At 43.8% G+C, this 13875-nt stretch overlaps 1 protein-coding gene across 13 annotated transcripts in view; it reads right to left on the reverse strand.

Annotated features, from left to right (window-relative positions):
• The window catches only part of RGS6 (regulator of G protein signaling 6), a 599839-nt gene that overhangs the window by 406370 nt on the left and 179594 nt on the right, over positions 1 to 13875 (reverse strand). Inside the window, exon 2 of one of the 13 annotated variants that reach the window (XM_086709366.1) lies at positions 3257 to 3401. The exons of the other annotated variants lie outside the window; for them this stretch is intronic. The gene's annotated coding sequence lies outside the window, so the exon portion shown is untranslated. The remainder of the gene's footprint in view (positions 1 to 3256; positions 3402 to 13875) is intronic. 13 annotated transcript variants of the gene reach the window in all.

The raw sequence follows: 13875 nt of genomic DNA on the forward strand, positions 1-13875 counted from the left end.
TCATACACTTACCACAGTGTTACCGTTCGGTGTTTGTATTTATGTCATTTTCGTGGTTAAGGAGATTTCAAATTCATCATACAATCGGGCTTGGTATGACAATAACCACTTTACATCCATAATCTCACATCCAACGCATTACAAACATTCAGCTGTATTTCCTGTCTGTCTTTTTCTCCCTTTTGCCTTTTTACGTGGTTTTGGTTCACATATGCACGTAGTTTCAAGGGTACAATTGCTACTATACTTTTCAATCATTTGAGCATTTTTCAAATTACTTCACCGTCTTCCAAGATCATCATTTAATTGCTGTGTAACTTTCCACCAAGGAAATGCTTTTAATTTACTTAAGTATAGCTCTCCTGAGGGACATGCAGAGCATCCCCATTTCTGGCTATTATAAGTAGAACTAAAATGAATAATTTCCATGCATATGGATTTTTCCATATTTTGAAATATTTCCTAAAATTAGATTCCCAGGAATCGCATTACTAGCTCAAGAGAAAGGGGCACTGTGATGGCTTTAGATATATATTATCTGATCATGTTTGACAAGAATATAGATGTTTCTTGTGCGTAAGAATCTATTTGCATCTCAGTCATTTTTCCAAGTAGCTCATTCTGTCTACTCTCAGTTACACACCTCCTCACTCATTCCTCCCACTCTTGTTGCCCTGCTGTCTACAGCACCACCTGTGGACAATCTGTCCTTTATGAACACTGATTGTCCACAGACACCCCGAACATCTTGCCTTGGTCCAGGACCCCCTGAAAAAGTTGTCCCTTAGGTGTTCCTTGGGGTCTTCTTTTCTCTTCAGGGAACTTTCTCAGGGATGGGTTGCTAAAATACGCCCACAATCCAATGCACTAATGTGTTTTAAGTGCAAACGTCTTTGAAGTTCACAATAGTTTGATTTGTACATTGGATCATATGAAAATCGTATACCTCCCTAATGCTTCAATATTTTCTAGTACTAATAATGTACAAGAGGACCCATTTGATTACAGTTCTGCCAGCATTAGGAATCATTTGTTCTGCTTGTGTTTTTGAGCATATTATTGATGAAAAATGATGTTGTGCACTACAATGTCAAGTTTTTAGAAGTGATTTTTGGGGCGCCTGGGTGGCTCAGTTGGTTAAGCGTCTGACTTCGGCTCAGGTCATGATTTCACAGCTCGTGAGTTTGAGCCCCACGTTGGGCTCTGTGCTAACAGCTCAGAGCCTGGAGCCTGCTTCTGTTTCTGTGTCTCCCTCTCTCTCTGCCCCTAACCCACTCACATTCTGTCTCTGTCCCTCTCAAAAATAAATAAACATTAAAAAAAAATAAAAAAAATAAAAAGTGATTTTTTTTTAAACATGTCTACCTGCCTCCACTAAACAACTCAGTCTCCTGAGAGAAGAAACGACTATATTTCTCTCTTGTAGCATTAGCGCTCAAAGATCTTGGCAGAGATGCAAAAGGGAGGGAAAAGAGAAAAGAAGAGGGGAAAGGAGAAGAGAAAGAAAGGGAGCAAAGGAAGTAGGAGAAGCTGGACAAGAGGAAAGGGAAGAACAATCAAGAACTAGAGTCACTAGCATCTGGGGACTCTGTCCTACAAGTAGGTGGCTTCAGAGACAAGATTCAAAGACACAATCAAAGGGCATCTGGGTGGCTCAGTCAGTTAAGCATCTGACTCTTGATCTCAGCTCAGGTCATGATCTCATGGTTCATGAGACTGACCCCTGCATCTGGCTCTGTGCTAACAGCATGGAGCCTGCTTGGAATTCTCTCTCTCTCTCTCTCTCTCTCTCTCTCTCTCTCTCTCTGTCTCTCATCTCTCTGTCTCTGTCTCTCTCTCTCTCTCTCCCCCTCTCCCTCTTTTTGTCTGTTCCATGCATGCACTCTCACTCTCTCAAAATAAATAAACTTAAAAAAAAAAAGACACAATCAAGACTAAAGATATAACTCAATCCACCACTCTACAAGTATTTCACCACCAATTCCTCTTTTAAATTCATGCCAAAAAAAAAAAAAAAAAAAGGTAGTGGCTTCTGAGGGTCAATTAGATTGAATACTTGAAATATCAGGACTTCCCCTGGCCCTATGGTGTAACTTTCTTCAGAGCAGACTGTTGCTTCACAACAAGACAGATTTGACCTCAGCAGACTCATCTGGATGTTCTTCCACTTTTGTCATGAACTAGCACTGTGAACAAGCAACAGGAACAAAACTAGGTGTCTGTATCTGAGAGCACATTTAACTGAACACAAAGCAGCCATTTAAAGAAGATCATATTACTGTCCTGGAAATCAACCTTAAAGGTATGTAACTCCCTTCACCTGTGCCTCAGTTCAAAGGCTGGTTAGCCCACCTCCTCGCCGGGTGAACCTGGTACTTAAGCTCTCAGCTTCTCATCTGAGAAATGAGGATAGAGGATGATCTGTAAAATGAGGACAATAAAAGCTCCAATCTCACAGAGAGCTGTTGTGAGCTTGACAAGTTAATATACGCTCACAACAGTAACTAGTATATAGTAAGTGCTCAATAAAAGGGGAGTGATTATGATTGTTGTAAAAGAAGCCAACTGATGAAAAACCATGCAATTCTAAGGGAGGCGCAGAGGTCCTAGATCTTTTCAAATGTGTACGATAAGAAAGAAGTCCATACATCAACTGCTCGTATGTAGGGTTTTCTTTTGGAGCCCTGTGTGTATGCATTCAGCAGTACAACAGCACATATAATAGGCATTTTCTAGAATGGTTTATCTAAGAAGCAAGAAGGTAATGCAAATGAAAGGAGAGAGAGTGCAGGATGAGAGAAAGGAAGCTCCTCTTCTGTCTGAACGGAGCAGTCACCACTTAGAAGCACTTACCGCTGATTGGGAATCGAGGTCCCATTTAACCAAATCTTCCAAATTTTCAAGAGAAACTAGAACTCTATATTCTTATGTGGTTTCCAGACCATTAAATGTTGGCAACTATTTCGATGGTCTCTAAAAGCCTTGTTTTGTGTCAGTCAAAACTCTGACAATCTGTCCTCTTTAAGCTTGGAGAAAAACCATGTCCCTAAACCAGGGTCCCCAGCCCCGTCCCTTCCGAGAACCAATTCCCGCTGCATTCCCACTACACGGGGGTGCGAAGAGCGTTAGTGCTCAGCAAATACCCATGCACTGCGTCGGCTCTAGACAGTCAGTGGCAGCTCCAGTGAGGGCCTGCTGCATACACACTACTTACCCATCTTCGGGGGACACAGAAAAAGTAAGAGTGAGAACTTACCTTTCACTGAAGAGGCCAGACACATGTAAGCAAAGGGCCAGCAAGCATTACATTGTACATAGCTGTCCAATTGTGTGGTGCCCACTGGAGGCACCATGGGGCTGTGGGACAGGGGTCCTGAACCAGACCAGGAGGATGGGGGAGGCTGTGGAAAAGACAGAGAGGTACACTCCGGGTAACAGAGGCAAAATGAGCGGCAGCACGGCTGTCTCAGGTTATTGTAACATTTCTCCCATCCTTAATGTTGGAAAGTTTGTATGGTCCAGTTGTTTTTAGTGGGTTTTTTGTTTTGGTCAGGGAAACCTAAAAGCCACCCCTAACATATTACCATGAAAAAGAGCTGTATGTTGGTAGCGTTGACTAATAAATTCTGCTTTCAAACATTTTCTGAGCCTCTGAGCACTCTCTGTGGCTTGGTTGGCGGGGTAGGCCAAGAGGTGGCCCCTGACCATAAGAAGCCACAGTACGGTGAGGGAGCTGACTCTAATGAGACAAGATGGCAGGCGCCGGGATCATGCCTGCGGAGCACCGTGCCCAGGGAGTTGAGGTGTCGTCACGCGGAAGCCACCAGCTGGGCTGCATCTGGGGGTGAGTAGGCGTCGGCCAGGCAGACAACGGGGAGGAGGGGTGTTCCAGGTAGCAGCAGCAACACAGGCCAAGGCGTAGAATGGTGAAAGCCAGTAGTTTATAGCAGCAAAGATACCCACCCTCTTTTCCACCTCTTCATTCTTGGTCTGTCTGCTAATTACGGCCTTCCTGTGTCTCAGCAAGACAGGAATCTCTGAAGATCCTTAAAGATTCTGAAAACTTGCCCTAGTGTTGCCGTTCATTCACAGGAAAAGGCAGCAAAGATGAAAAACCACCAAAGGCCAACGTAAAGAGAATGACTTGCAGTGCCTTTGGTACATGCAGATGCATTTAACTGGGTCTCTGCAGTCTGGGCATGGGGGTGAGGCTGTCAATAAAATCAACGCTGACCTCATTTATTTGGGGATAGGTGATTCTCTGCTTGGCCTCTAATACAAGAGGAGATGCTCACATATAAAGAATAGAAATCGCACAACACAGCTCAGGGTTGGTTTGGATTTGAGCTTAGGGTTGTCGTATATTTTGCATTTTGTTTTTACAACTATTAGCGTTAAAAGGAGTTTTTTAAGTTAGTATTGACCTATTTTGCTCAGAAGGGGAAAGTTAAAAGTTATAAAGTTACAAAGCTAAAGATTTCAACTTACAACCACCATTGTCATGTTTCAAAACACCATGAAAAGGGTACTCTAGGAGTACTAGGGGAGTAACTTTTAGCATCCTGGGTCCATTGCCTGTTATGTGGAGCAGCATTTTCACCCTTTTCTCCTCTTTCTGACTGGCTTCTGATGGCCCCTGAATCTCCAAGGGAAGTAAAGGAAGGAGATTGTGGTAGTTTGTTCCACAGATGGTCCCCCGGGGACCATGCCTCCTGCCCCGCTTTGTCTGGGCTGTCCTGCATAGCCAGTGGAAGGTGGACGCTACAGGACTTCTCAGCCTAAATCAAAAAAGCCTTGCAGTATCTGTGTTGGTATCTTGGGATGTTCAGCTTCAGAACCCAGCCACCAGCCTAGGAGAAGTGCACGCCACGTGGGGAGGCCACACGCCAGAATCCAAGCTGAGATCAACGGCCAGGCATGTGATGAGCCATCTTGGATGTTTCCAGCTCAGCAAGTGTTCAGATGACTCCAGCCCCAGTTGCCATTTGAGAGCAAGAGTATGAGACCCCCCCCCACCCAGCAGGACAACCTAGCTGAGTGCAGCCAACCCCCAGAACGGTGGCTTATTGCACAGCAAGGTAGAACCAGAAGACAGAAGTCAACAGAAGAAAAAGGAAAACCTGAAATTAAAAGTCTTTTCTACCTGTGACAACATGGTAAATGAGATTGAACTATGTGGCCCAATTGCTTTTTTAAATTTGAGCGTAGTTATTAATTATCGCACTCCCTTTCCCTAGTGATCACCTGAAGATAACCAAGGCATAAAAATATGCATTTTCTGGGAATAGACACAGACTTAACATGCCTCATGTCATGTGTCGGTGTATTTTTCTTAATTATCTTCAAGGTTCACTTTTTAGGCTAGAAAAACAAAAGCAAAATCTTCAGAAACAAAGCAAGATTAGCTAGTCTCCACCAAAATCCTTTACGTAGTAAGGTCAGCAATCATATACGTTGATATGGGGAGTGTACCAGAATTTCCTATCTTTCCAGTTTAACTATGAAACTGGCATGACACTAGAAATGTAATAGTTTTCCACGTTCAGGGTAAGCGCATTCATTTTTATATCTGATGCTTAGTAGCAAAACTCTCGTGTGCCACATATGATAGACGGATGATTGCCAATTCGTTGCCCCATCAGCATCCATTCCCTTGTGATCCTTGTTAGTGCCCTCCACTTTGTTTGAAACCTTATGTGTCAGCTAAATACCCAACTTACAGAGGTATCCTTGAAACTGGACACTATCACAGCCATTTAGAATTAAGAGCAAGACTGCTGGGGAGTTCCGATGAAACTTTTGCTGTCCTGATAAAAGGAGAGAGCTGTGGCTAGCACACCACTTCACATCTCCCTTCTAGAATGTGCACATGATGTCTGCAGTCCCAGCAGCAGCCATTTTGCCACCATGAGGCAATGGGCATAAGGATGAATACTAACACATGAGGAAGAGCAGAGCGGAAAACACAAAACAATCACGATTTCTGACAGAATTGCCAAACAGCTGAACAAAACCTAAAAACTGCCTCTGGCTAGATTTGTTGTGTGAGAAAAATACCCCAATTATTAAAACCACCATTGATTCAGCTTTTATCACCTACTGCCAAATGCATTTCTGTGTGATAGTGCTAAATTATTCATTAAAACCAAACAACTACAATTGAGTTCAATGCTACCTGCTCAAATATAATTTCTCTTCAGACTACACTATGGTCCACGTGGTTGATGAGGTACGTTTTGCCCACCTCGGCCACTCATTTAGATAATTGACATTGCAGCACTGAGAACTCGTCCTCTATGTAGTACTCCGCCATGAAGAGCCAACTACTCAGACTGACAATCGAAAAAACATCAGATAAAAGAGCATTCGATTTTCAAAAGCACAGTGCAACAAGCACAGTGGTTTGTGGGAGGCCTTTTTCTTTCTGTTTCTTTCTTTCTTTCCTTTTTTTTTTTTTTTTTTTGCTTGATTGTTGTGTAATAGCAATAATATTCCTGCCTTTGGAATATACTTGCAGAAACAACCGTTGTGGTTATCAAACATCTCAGCTTTGCTTTAGCATTTAATCACCCACAAAACCCTATTTATTGTCTCTCTACTCCTCCATGGTTATCAGAATCCCATAATTAAGGCATAATGAAAGTAAACAGTGTCACAGAAAACTAGATGTCTTTAAAAGGAGAGTAGTTAAGGCAAGACAAATGTTCCTAAAGATAGCAGTAGAGCGAAGTGGAATTGCTAAGGAGCTGTGTGTGTGTGTGTGTGTGTGTGCGCGTGCGTGTATGTGTGCGTGTTGGTGGTGATTAAAAAGAATCATCATCTAAGTGAAGTATTTAGGGAATAAATTGCCTCTTGATGGATAATAAATTAATCTGAAGAATTCATAGTGAATTCAAATAATGAAATCAAATTAGTACAGCAAGACCCCTAAACCAACACACAAACCCCAAGAAAAGGAAGGCCGCTCATCTCTGAAAAGCTAAACTTGGGGTGACCAACAGCTTATCAATATGTTGTCTTGCCTCCAAGATTTATGCCTTAGCTACTTCTAAAATGATTTGGTGTGCAAGAGATGGCATATGAAATTAGAAGAAAACCTTCCCTTAATGTTTATTCATTTATTTATTTATTTATTTATTTATTTTATTTATTTTTTTTTTTGAGAAAGAGAGAGAAGAGAGCCAGGGATGGGGGTACAGAAAGAGAGGGAGAAAGAAGTCCCAAGCAGGCTCCACACTGCTGCCGAACATGGGGCTCGAGCTCACAAACCACGAGATCATGACCTGAGCCAAAACCAAGAGTCAGACACATAACCGACTGCCCCAGAAAACCTTTCATTCATAAAGTCAAAATATAAATATAGTACAAGTCACTGGGATGAGCCAGGTACTACAGCTGGGCACTACATTTAGATGGGAGATTCCTGGTAGCTGCAGCAAAAAGGGAAACCTCTTGCTTTACATTGCTTCCATTATTAGATAAAAGGAAGCACATATATTCAATAGGAGAGCAGCTTTGTCCTGGCAGGAAATTCTTTTGGTAATTTACAATACAGGAAATATGAAGGCTCATCATCTCTCAATAACGTTCATCTTTTTTCATGGGATACAACACAATTTATTGTTCCACATTTTTAGAATGCATCTGTATAGTACATACGTATCTTTAATTACTTCGTTAATGTCTGTCATCCCAAATCGACTGTAAACACCATGAGGAGGGAGGAATTATTTCTGTTTTCTTCCAGAACCTGGCTCAGTGTCTGACTCATTTTAGATTTCTAATCAATATTTATTGAATAAATGAACAAGCTCTTTGGTCAAAGACAAAATGTGAAACCTAGAACTCCCCTTTCCATAACTGCAAGGTACAACAGTCATACAAAATACTTACACATAAAGTGCTACGTAAAGCCTGTCTGCTCAGCACTGTTTACAATAACCATGGCGGTGACCAAGAGAATAAAACCCAAAGGTCCACCAAAAAGAGAGAGGATTCATACAACAAATCTGATTTAGAAATTAAAATAAGGGGCGCCTGGGTGGCTTGGTCGGTTAAGCGTCCGACTTCGGCTCAGGTCATGATCTGGCAGTCCATGAGTTCGAGCCCCGCGTCGGGCTCTGTGCTGGTAGCTCAGAGCCTGGAGCCTGTTTCAGATTCTGTGTTCCCTCTCTCTCTGCCCCTCCCCTGTTCATGCTCTGTCTCTCTCTGTCTCAAAAATACATAAACGTTTAAAAAAATTAAAAAAAAAAGAAATTAAAATAAATAAATTGGAGCAATGTAGATTTTTTTTAGTATGTTACTTGAAAAAAAGCAAACTACAAAATGAGGCTTACAGAGTAACATTCGTATCCCTTTAAAATATGGAACACACGGGGCACCTGGGTGGCTCAGTCGGTTGAGTGTCCGACTTCGGCTCAGGTCATGATCTCACGGTCTGTGGGTTCGAGCCCCGCGTCGGGCTCTGTGCTGACAGCTCGGAGCCTGGATCCTGCTTCAGATTCTGTGTCTCCTTCTCCCTCTTCCCCTTCCCCACTCATGCTCTGTCTCTCAAAAATGAATAAATGTTAAAAAATAATAAATAAGGAAAGTAAAATATGGAACACAACACTATATATAGTTGTTTCAAAGTAGGCATGGGACAGAAACACCAAATCTAAGGTACTGGTCTGTGTTTCGAGAGGGAAGGAGTATGGGATCGAGAAGGATACACATGGGGCTTCAATCCTGTCTGAGGCTGAATGGTGGTTATGTAACTATTCTCCACCCCCCAACCCCCGCACCCATAGGCGTGCATACATGTGTGCACATGCACACACACACGCACACCTTTTTTGAATGCCTGGAGTATTTCATAAGGAAAAACAAGAGAAGTCTGAGACAAGCCATAGACAAGAGGACCCTAATGAGACTTGGAGACATGATAGCTAAGTGTGACATGGTGATCTGGGTGGGGTCCTAGGGTAGAACAAGACATTAGGTAAAAACTAAGGACGATGAAAAAAAGTATAGACTTCAGTTGATAATATGTCAATATGGGTCCATTAACCATAACACATTTATTATTCTAATATAAGATATTAATAATAGCTGGAAAACAAAATCTGAAATAATAAAATAAAATAAACAATAATAAAATCATATCTAAAAAACTGGATACACAGTATTATGACACCTCTCTGAACTACCTTCACTATTCTTTGGTGAATCAAAAACCGTTTCAAAGTAAGTTTATGTTTTAAAAAGGAAACACCGCAAAAATATTTATGAAGTGGACCTTTCCTATAGCAATCCTTCAACAAAAGCATAAGCTGTACTGCTTAGGAAAGGCCTTCCTCTAGTCCAAGTGTTACGATTTTTGATGATTCAACTTAACAGAAGAGAGTTTAGAGAAGAGTAAGTTAATACATTTCTTAGACGGCTGTTATTTCCCTTAAATATCAGATGGCTCAAGCTTGCCTTTTGTAAGAGCTGAATAGCAGAGAAACATGGTCTTGTCCCCAGGAAACAAGTCCATCTGAGAACAGGGGCCTAGGGCAAACAGCTTACTACCTGGCTTGGCCACTTTCTACCTCAACTTCTCTCCCGGCAGTGTTTCTGTCTTGCTTGTTTAGGCCATTTGCATAGTTAAGTGAAGCCAGACTATATCTATCTTTTTTTTTTTTTTTTAATTTTTTTTTCAACGTTTTTTATTTATTTTTGGGACAGAGAGAGACAGAGCATGAACGGGGGAGGGGCAGAGAGAGGGAGACACAGAATCGGAAACAGGCTCCAGGCTCCGAGCCCTCAGCCCAGAGCCTGACGCGGGGCTCGAACTCACGGACCGCGAGATCGTGACCTGAGCCGAAGTCGGACGCTTAACCGACTGCGCCACCCAGGCGCCCCTATTTCTATCTTCTTTAAAGGAAAAGAGTAAATAAGTTTCCATGGCAGATACAGGTACACCACGTGGATTCCGAGGAATTGCAAGGAACTTCATTCTCATAGCCAACCTCAGATGAGATGACACTCACAGAAATGGAGATCCACAGAGAAGCTCGGAGCTTAGCTCCTGTGGCCTCCTCACTTACGGATGAGTTAAGCAGGCTCCGGGGACTTGAAGTGATTTGGTCAAGGCCCCCTCAGTCCACTGTGCCCCTTCAAGAGCTAAGAGCACTGAATACCCCCCTCATGTGACCAAGGGAAAACAGGACCTCAGCAGTGACCAGGCTCCTCTGCTCACAGGGGAGGGTGCTGGCCAGGGCAAGGCTGACACAACAGGGAAAAGGCCCATGGGCTTTGAGTGAGAGCAAGCAAGGGAGAGAAGGCCAGGAGTCTGAGAGGCAGGGAGGGCAGAGCAGGACTCTGGGGAAGCGGCCAGTGGAAAGTCCCCTTCTGGTGCCAGAGTGGCTGGAGAGCCTGTTCACACTGGTATTGACATTCCTGCCCCCCTACACTTTAAATGCTTATGTTACCCCCTCTCCCTCGTCTTTAGTAAAGCCCGCCACACTCACAAATGCTCACTTGGGAGGGTTCTGCTGTGTGGAAATCACTGAGGCAGGACTCCTGGGCCCAGATGACCAAGAGGAGGTAGGGCCCCCGGAAATGAGAAATACTGGGCAGGGAGGAGGACTCTCGAGGAGTGTGGCACTGGAGGCACTAGTCAATTCTTTGTAGATGTCAAGGGCGTGGACATCAGCGAGGCCAACCCGGGTCTGGCTAATGCTCCCTTCCACCAAGTACACCAGCCTGGAAGTCTCCAAAAAGAGAACTTTGCGGAAACTTCCCTACCTTCCCATTAACCTTCTCCAGGAAGACCTACGGTGTTCACTGGTCCACACATGGACTTCATCATTTACAGGATAGCTGCCTATAAAGATCGTTTAACTTCGCCAGCAAGAGAAATATGAAGGTACCATAAATCCAAAGGAGTTTGGGTTTTATTTCTATCCACTACTGAAGGCTTTTAAAGAATTTTTGTTGTGGTGGTGGTATGTTGGAAAAGGAGGGCTCAAGAAAGAAGCTAGAAGCAACTAGAGGAAGAAAAGCCCGTGAAGAGAAACCACCAGGTCTTTAGGGAGAGACTCAAGATACCGGTGTCAGCTTCACTGAGGAAAGGAGGTTGTTCTCGAAGGAATTCTTAACCATGTCAAATGTCAAAAAGAACTTAAGGTGAAGTGTGAGAAATATCTATTAGATTTTTCCAGTAGGGAGACACCGATGACCCTGCCAAAGCAGTATTCATTGGCCAAATATAGTTGCACAAGTTGTTGACTGAACAAGAACATCAGCCTGCGTTGTGCTCATCCCCTCGGAGAAGGGATGCGTTTTCCCTAACTGGGGCAAAGAACAAACATGCTTGTGAAATAACTGGTGTCTACACAGAGCGGAGTAGGCAAAGCCCTATCAGAGAAAAAGGGTACGTTCTAGGGTCAAAGCTCAGTCCTCCTCTTGGGCAGAACTTCACCCTTACAGAAAGAAGGACTGTCACTGTGAAGGGAAGAGATGAATTAAAGGAGAGGGATTAGAAGAACAAAGGGAAAGAGTGGCAGCGGGGAAAGGGACTGTGGTGGAGCCTGGGTTCTGGCTCCAATTGCTAGGAAAACTTAACTGCTTACTCTGTTAATTCTTATGTTTGTAGAGCTTGCGTAGTTTTCACAAAGCTGTCTCCCATAGCATCGGACCTTTAAATCACCCTGGGAGAGAGGAAATGCCGCATTGTCATCTCCCTTCCATGCCTGAGGAAGTCAATACGTGAAGAGTACAATTCCAAGTGACGGAGCCGGGGAGCGTATGCTGTAATAGACAAAGGATGCACCTTGCCTGTAAATCCAGGTGCCGGCCCAGCACGGTCACTTAGGAACAAGTTGCACCAAACCATGGAGGCTCTGTTTGCACAACTGTCCTATGGAACACAGGAGTTCTTCCTTACGCAGAAATGAGGGTGGACCGAGATGTACACACACACTGATGTCAGAGCCTAATACATAAACTTTCTCTCCCTCTCTTCTCCACTTAGAACTCATATTCAGATTATCAGACTCTAGGTCAACAACCAGAACCTTATTCTCAAATCTCTGTAAGCTCTGGTTTAATGAGAACCCCAGAGTTACGGTGTAGAAATTGAGTTCCCTGGGGTGCCTGGGTGGCTCAGTCAGTTATGGGTCCATCTCTTGATTTCAGCTCGGGTCATGATCTCACAGTTTGTGAGTTCGAGCCCCAAGTCAGCTTAGCACGGAGTCTGCTTGGGATTCTCTCTCTCTCCTTCTCTCTGCCTCTCCCTTGCATGTGTGTGCATGTGCACACGTAATATTCTCTGTCTCAAAATAAATAAATAAACTTTAAAAAAAGAATTAAAGAACAAGACATTAAATTCCTTAAAGAATTTATACTACTAGTAAAACTGGATGTGTTGCATTTACCTAACATTTTACAACATTCCCTACTAAAAGTATCAGTGAGCTATAAGGCCGCTTCTGCTCTCCCTGCCCGGCAGCCTCCTTCCCTGGGGAATTAGAGCCCTGCTGTGGGGATCGCAGTTGGCGAAGGGAGAAGGAAGGACTGTCCCATGCAAACCCAAGGAGCTCCCACCCGCACTGATCTGTGAGTTGCTTTAAAAAAAAAAAAAAAGAAGAAGCTCCAGATGTGGCCAGGGAAGGAGGCTGGGAAATGACATGAGAATCTTCCTCCCTGCTTTATGCCACGGAGTTATCCCTCCAAGGAATGCAAAAAGCATTCGCATAAAAAAAAAATACATGAAATGATTTCATTACCTGCTTCTAGTAAACATTTTTTTCCCCACTAAAACATTTCCATCAAAAGATCAGGAAACAGGGCCAGGCAAGTTGCTTTTTAAATTCAACAGTGATTCCTCAGCTAAGAAAAAACAAATTGGATAGAGCAGATAATCTTCAAATCCCTAACAGGAAAGACCTAGCGTAGACTAATTAACCCGGTTTCGATCACCAGGAAACTAATGTATAACGTGTAGGAATATAAACTCAGATCATCTGACGTTGGCCTAATTCTTTCAGCAAAACGTAAATGTATATCAGCGGGTCACAAGATTATTTAGTGTTGTCCCAGCCGTGTGCACTTCTTTCCTATCCCTTGTAATGTTATTCCAGAAAAATCAGAAGGCTTCTCCCATGTTCACTAGACGCGGTCTGATTTGGTTACGCATGCGGTAGACCCACAGAGCAGTAGGTAAGTTTCTATCTTCAGTCCTGCTTTCGTTTCCTGGACACTTTCTATGTGCCAGGCACTGTCCGAGGCACTGGGAACCCAATGGCAATCCTATTAACATTCCAGTTCTCCTCGTGGAAATTAATTCTCACTGGGGCACACGGGACCAGAATAACATCAGCGAGTAGTAAATGCAATGAAGAGAACACAAAGGTACAATGAGATAGTATCCCTCGAGGTGGGGCTGGGGCTGCTTTAGGCCAGGGGCTAGGGAAGACCCACTGTGGCATGATGGAAATACAACAGCTGCACAAAGATCCAGAGCAGGAACATTTTAGCAGAGGGAACAGCATGTGCAAAGGCCTTGAGGAGAGAAGGAGCTCAGGGCAATTGCAGAACAGAAAGAAGGCCCGGGTACTGAGAACACAGAACAAGGGGCAAAGCGGCATGAGGTGGGGACCACAGGCAGGGGCCAGACTGCAGTGAGCCCGGGAGCACGTGATAAAAATGCAGATGTTATTCTAAGGCCAGTGGGCAACCACTGGAGAGTTTTTTAAGCGAGAGAATGATCTGGTCTCATTTAAGCCTTCAACTGATCACTCTGGCTGAGGACAGAAATGGGCTAGGAAGGCACAAGAGGTGAGGGTTTGGGGGAGGGGGGAGACGGGAGCAGAGAGACCTCACCGTTGTCCAGACAAAAGATAATGGTGA

Source organism: Puma concolor, chromosome B3 (assembly GCF_028749965.1).
Source record: "Puma concolor isolate L17-30 chromosome B3, mPumCon1.1.hap2, whole genome shotgun sequence".
In the NCBI taxonomy this organism is placed as follows: Eukaryota; Metazoa; Chordata; class Mammalia; order Carnivora; family Felidae; genus Puma; species Puma concolor.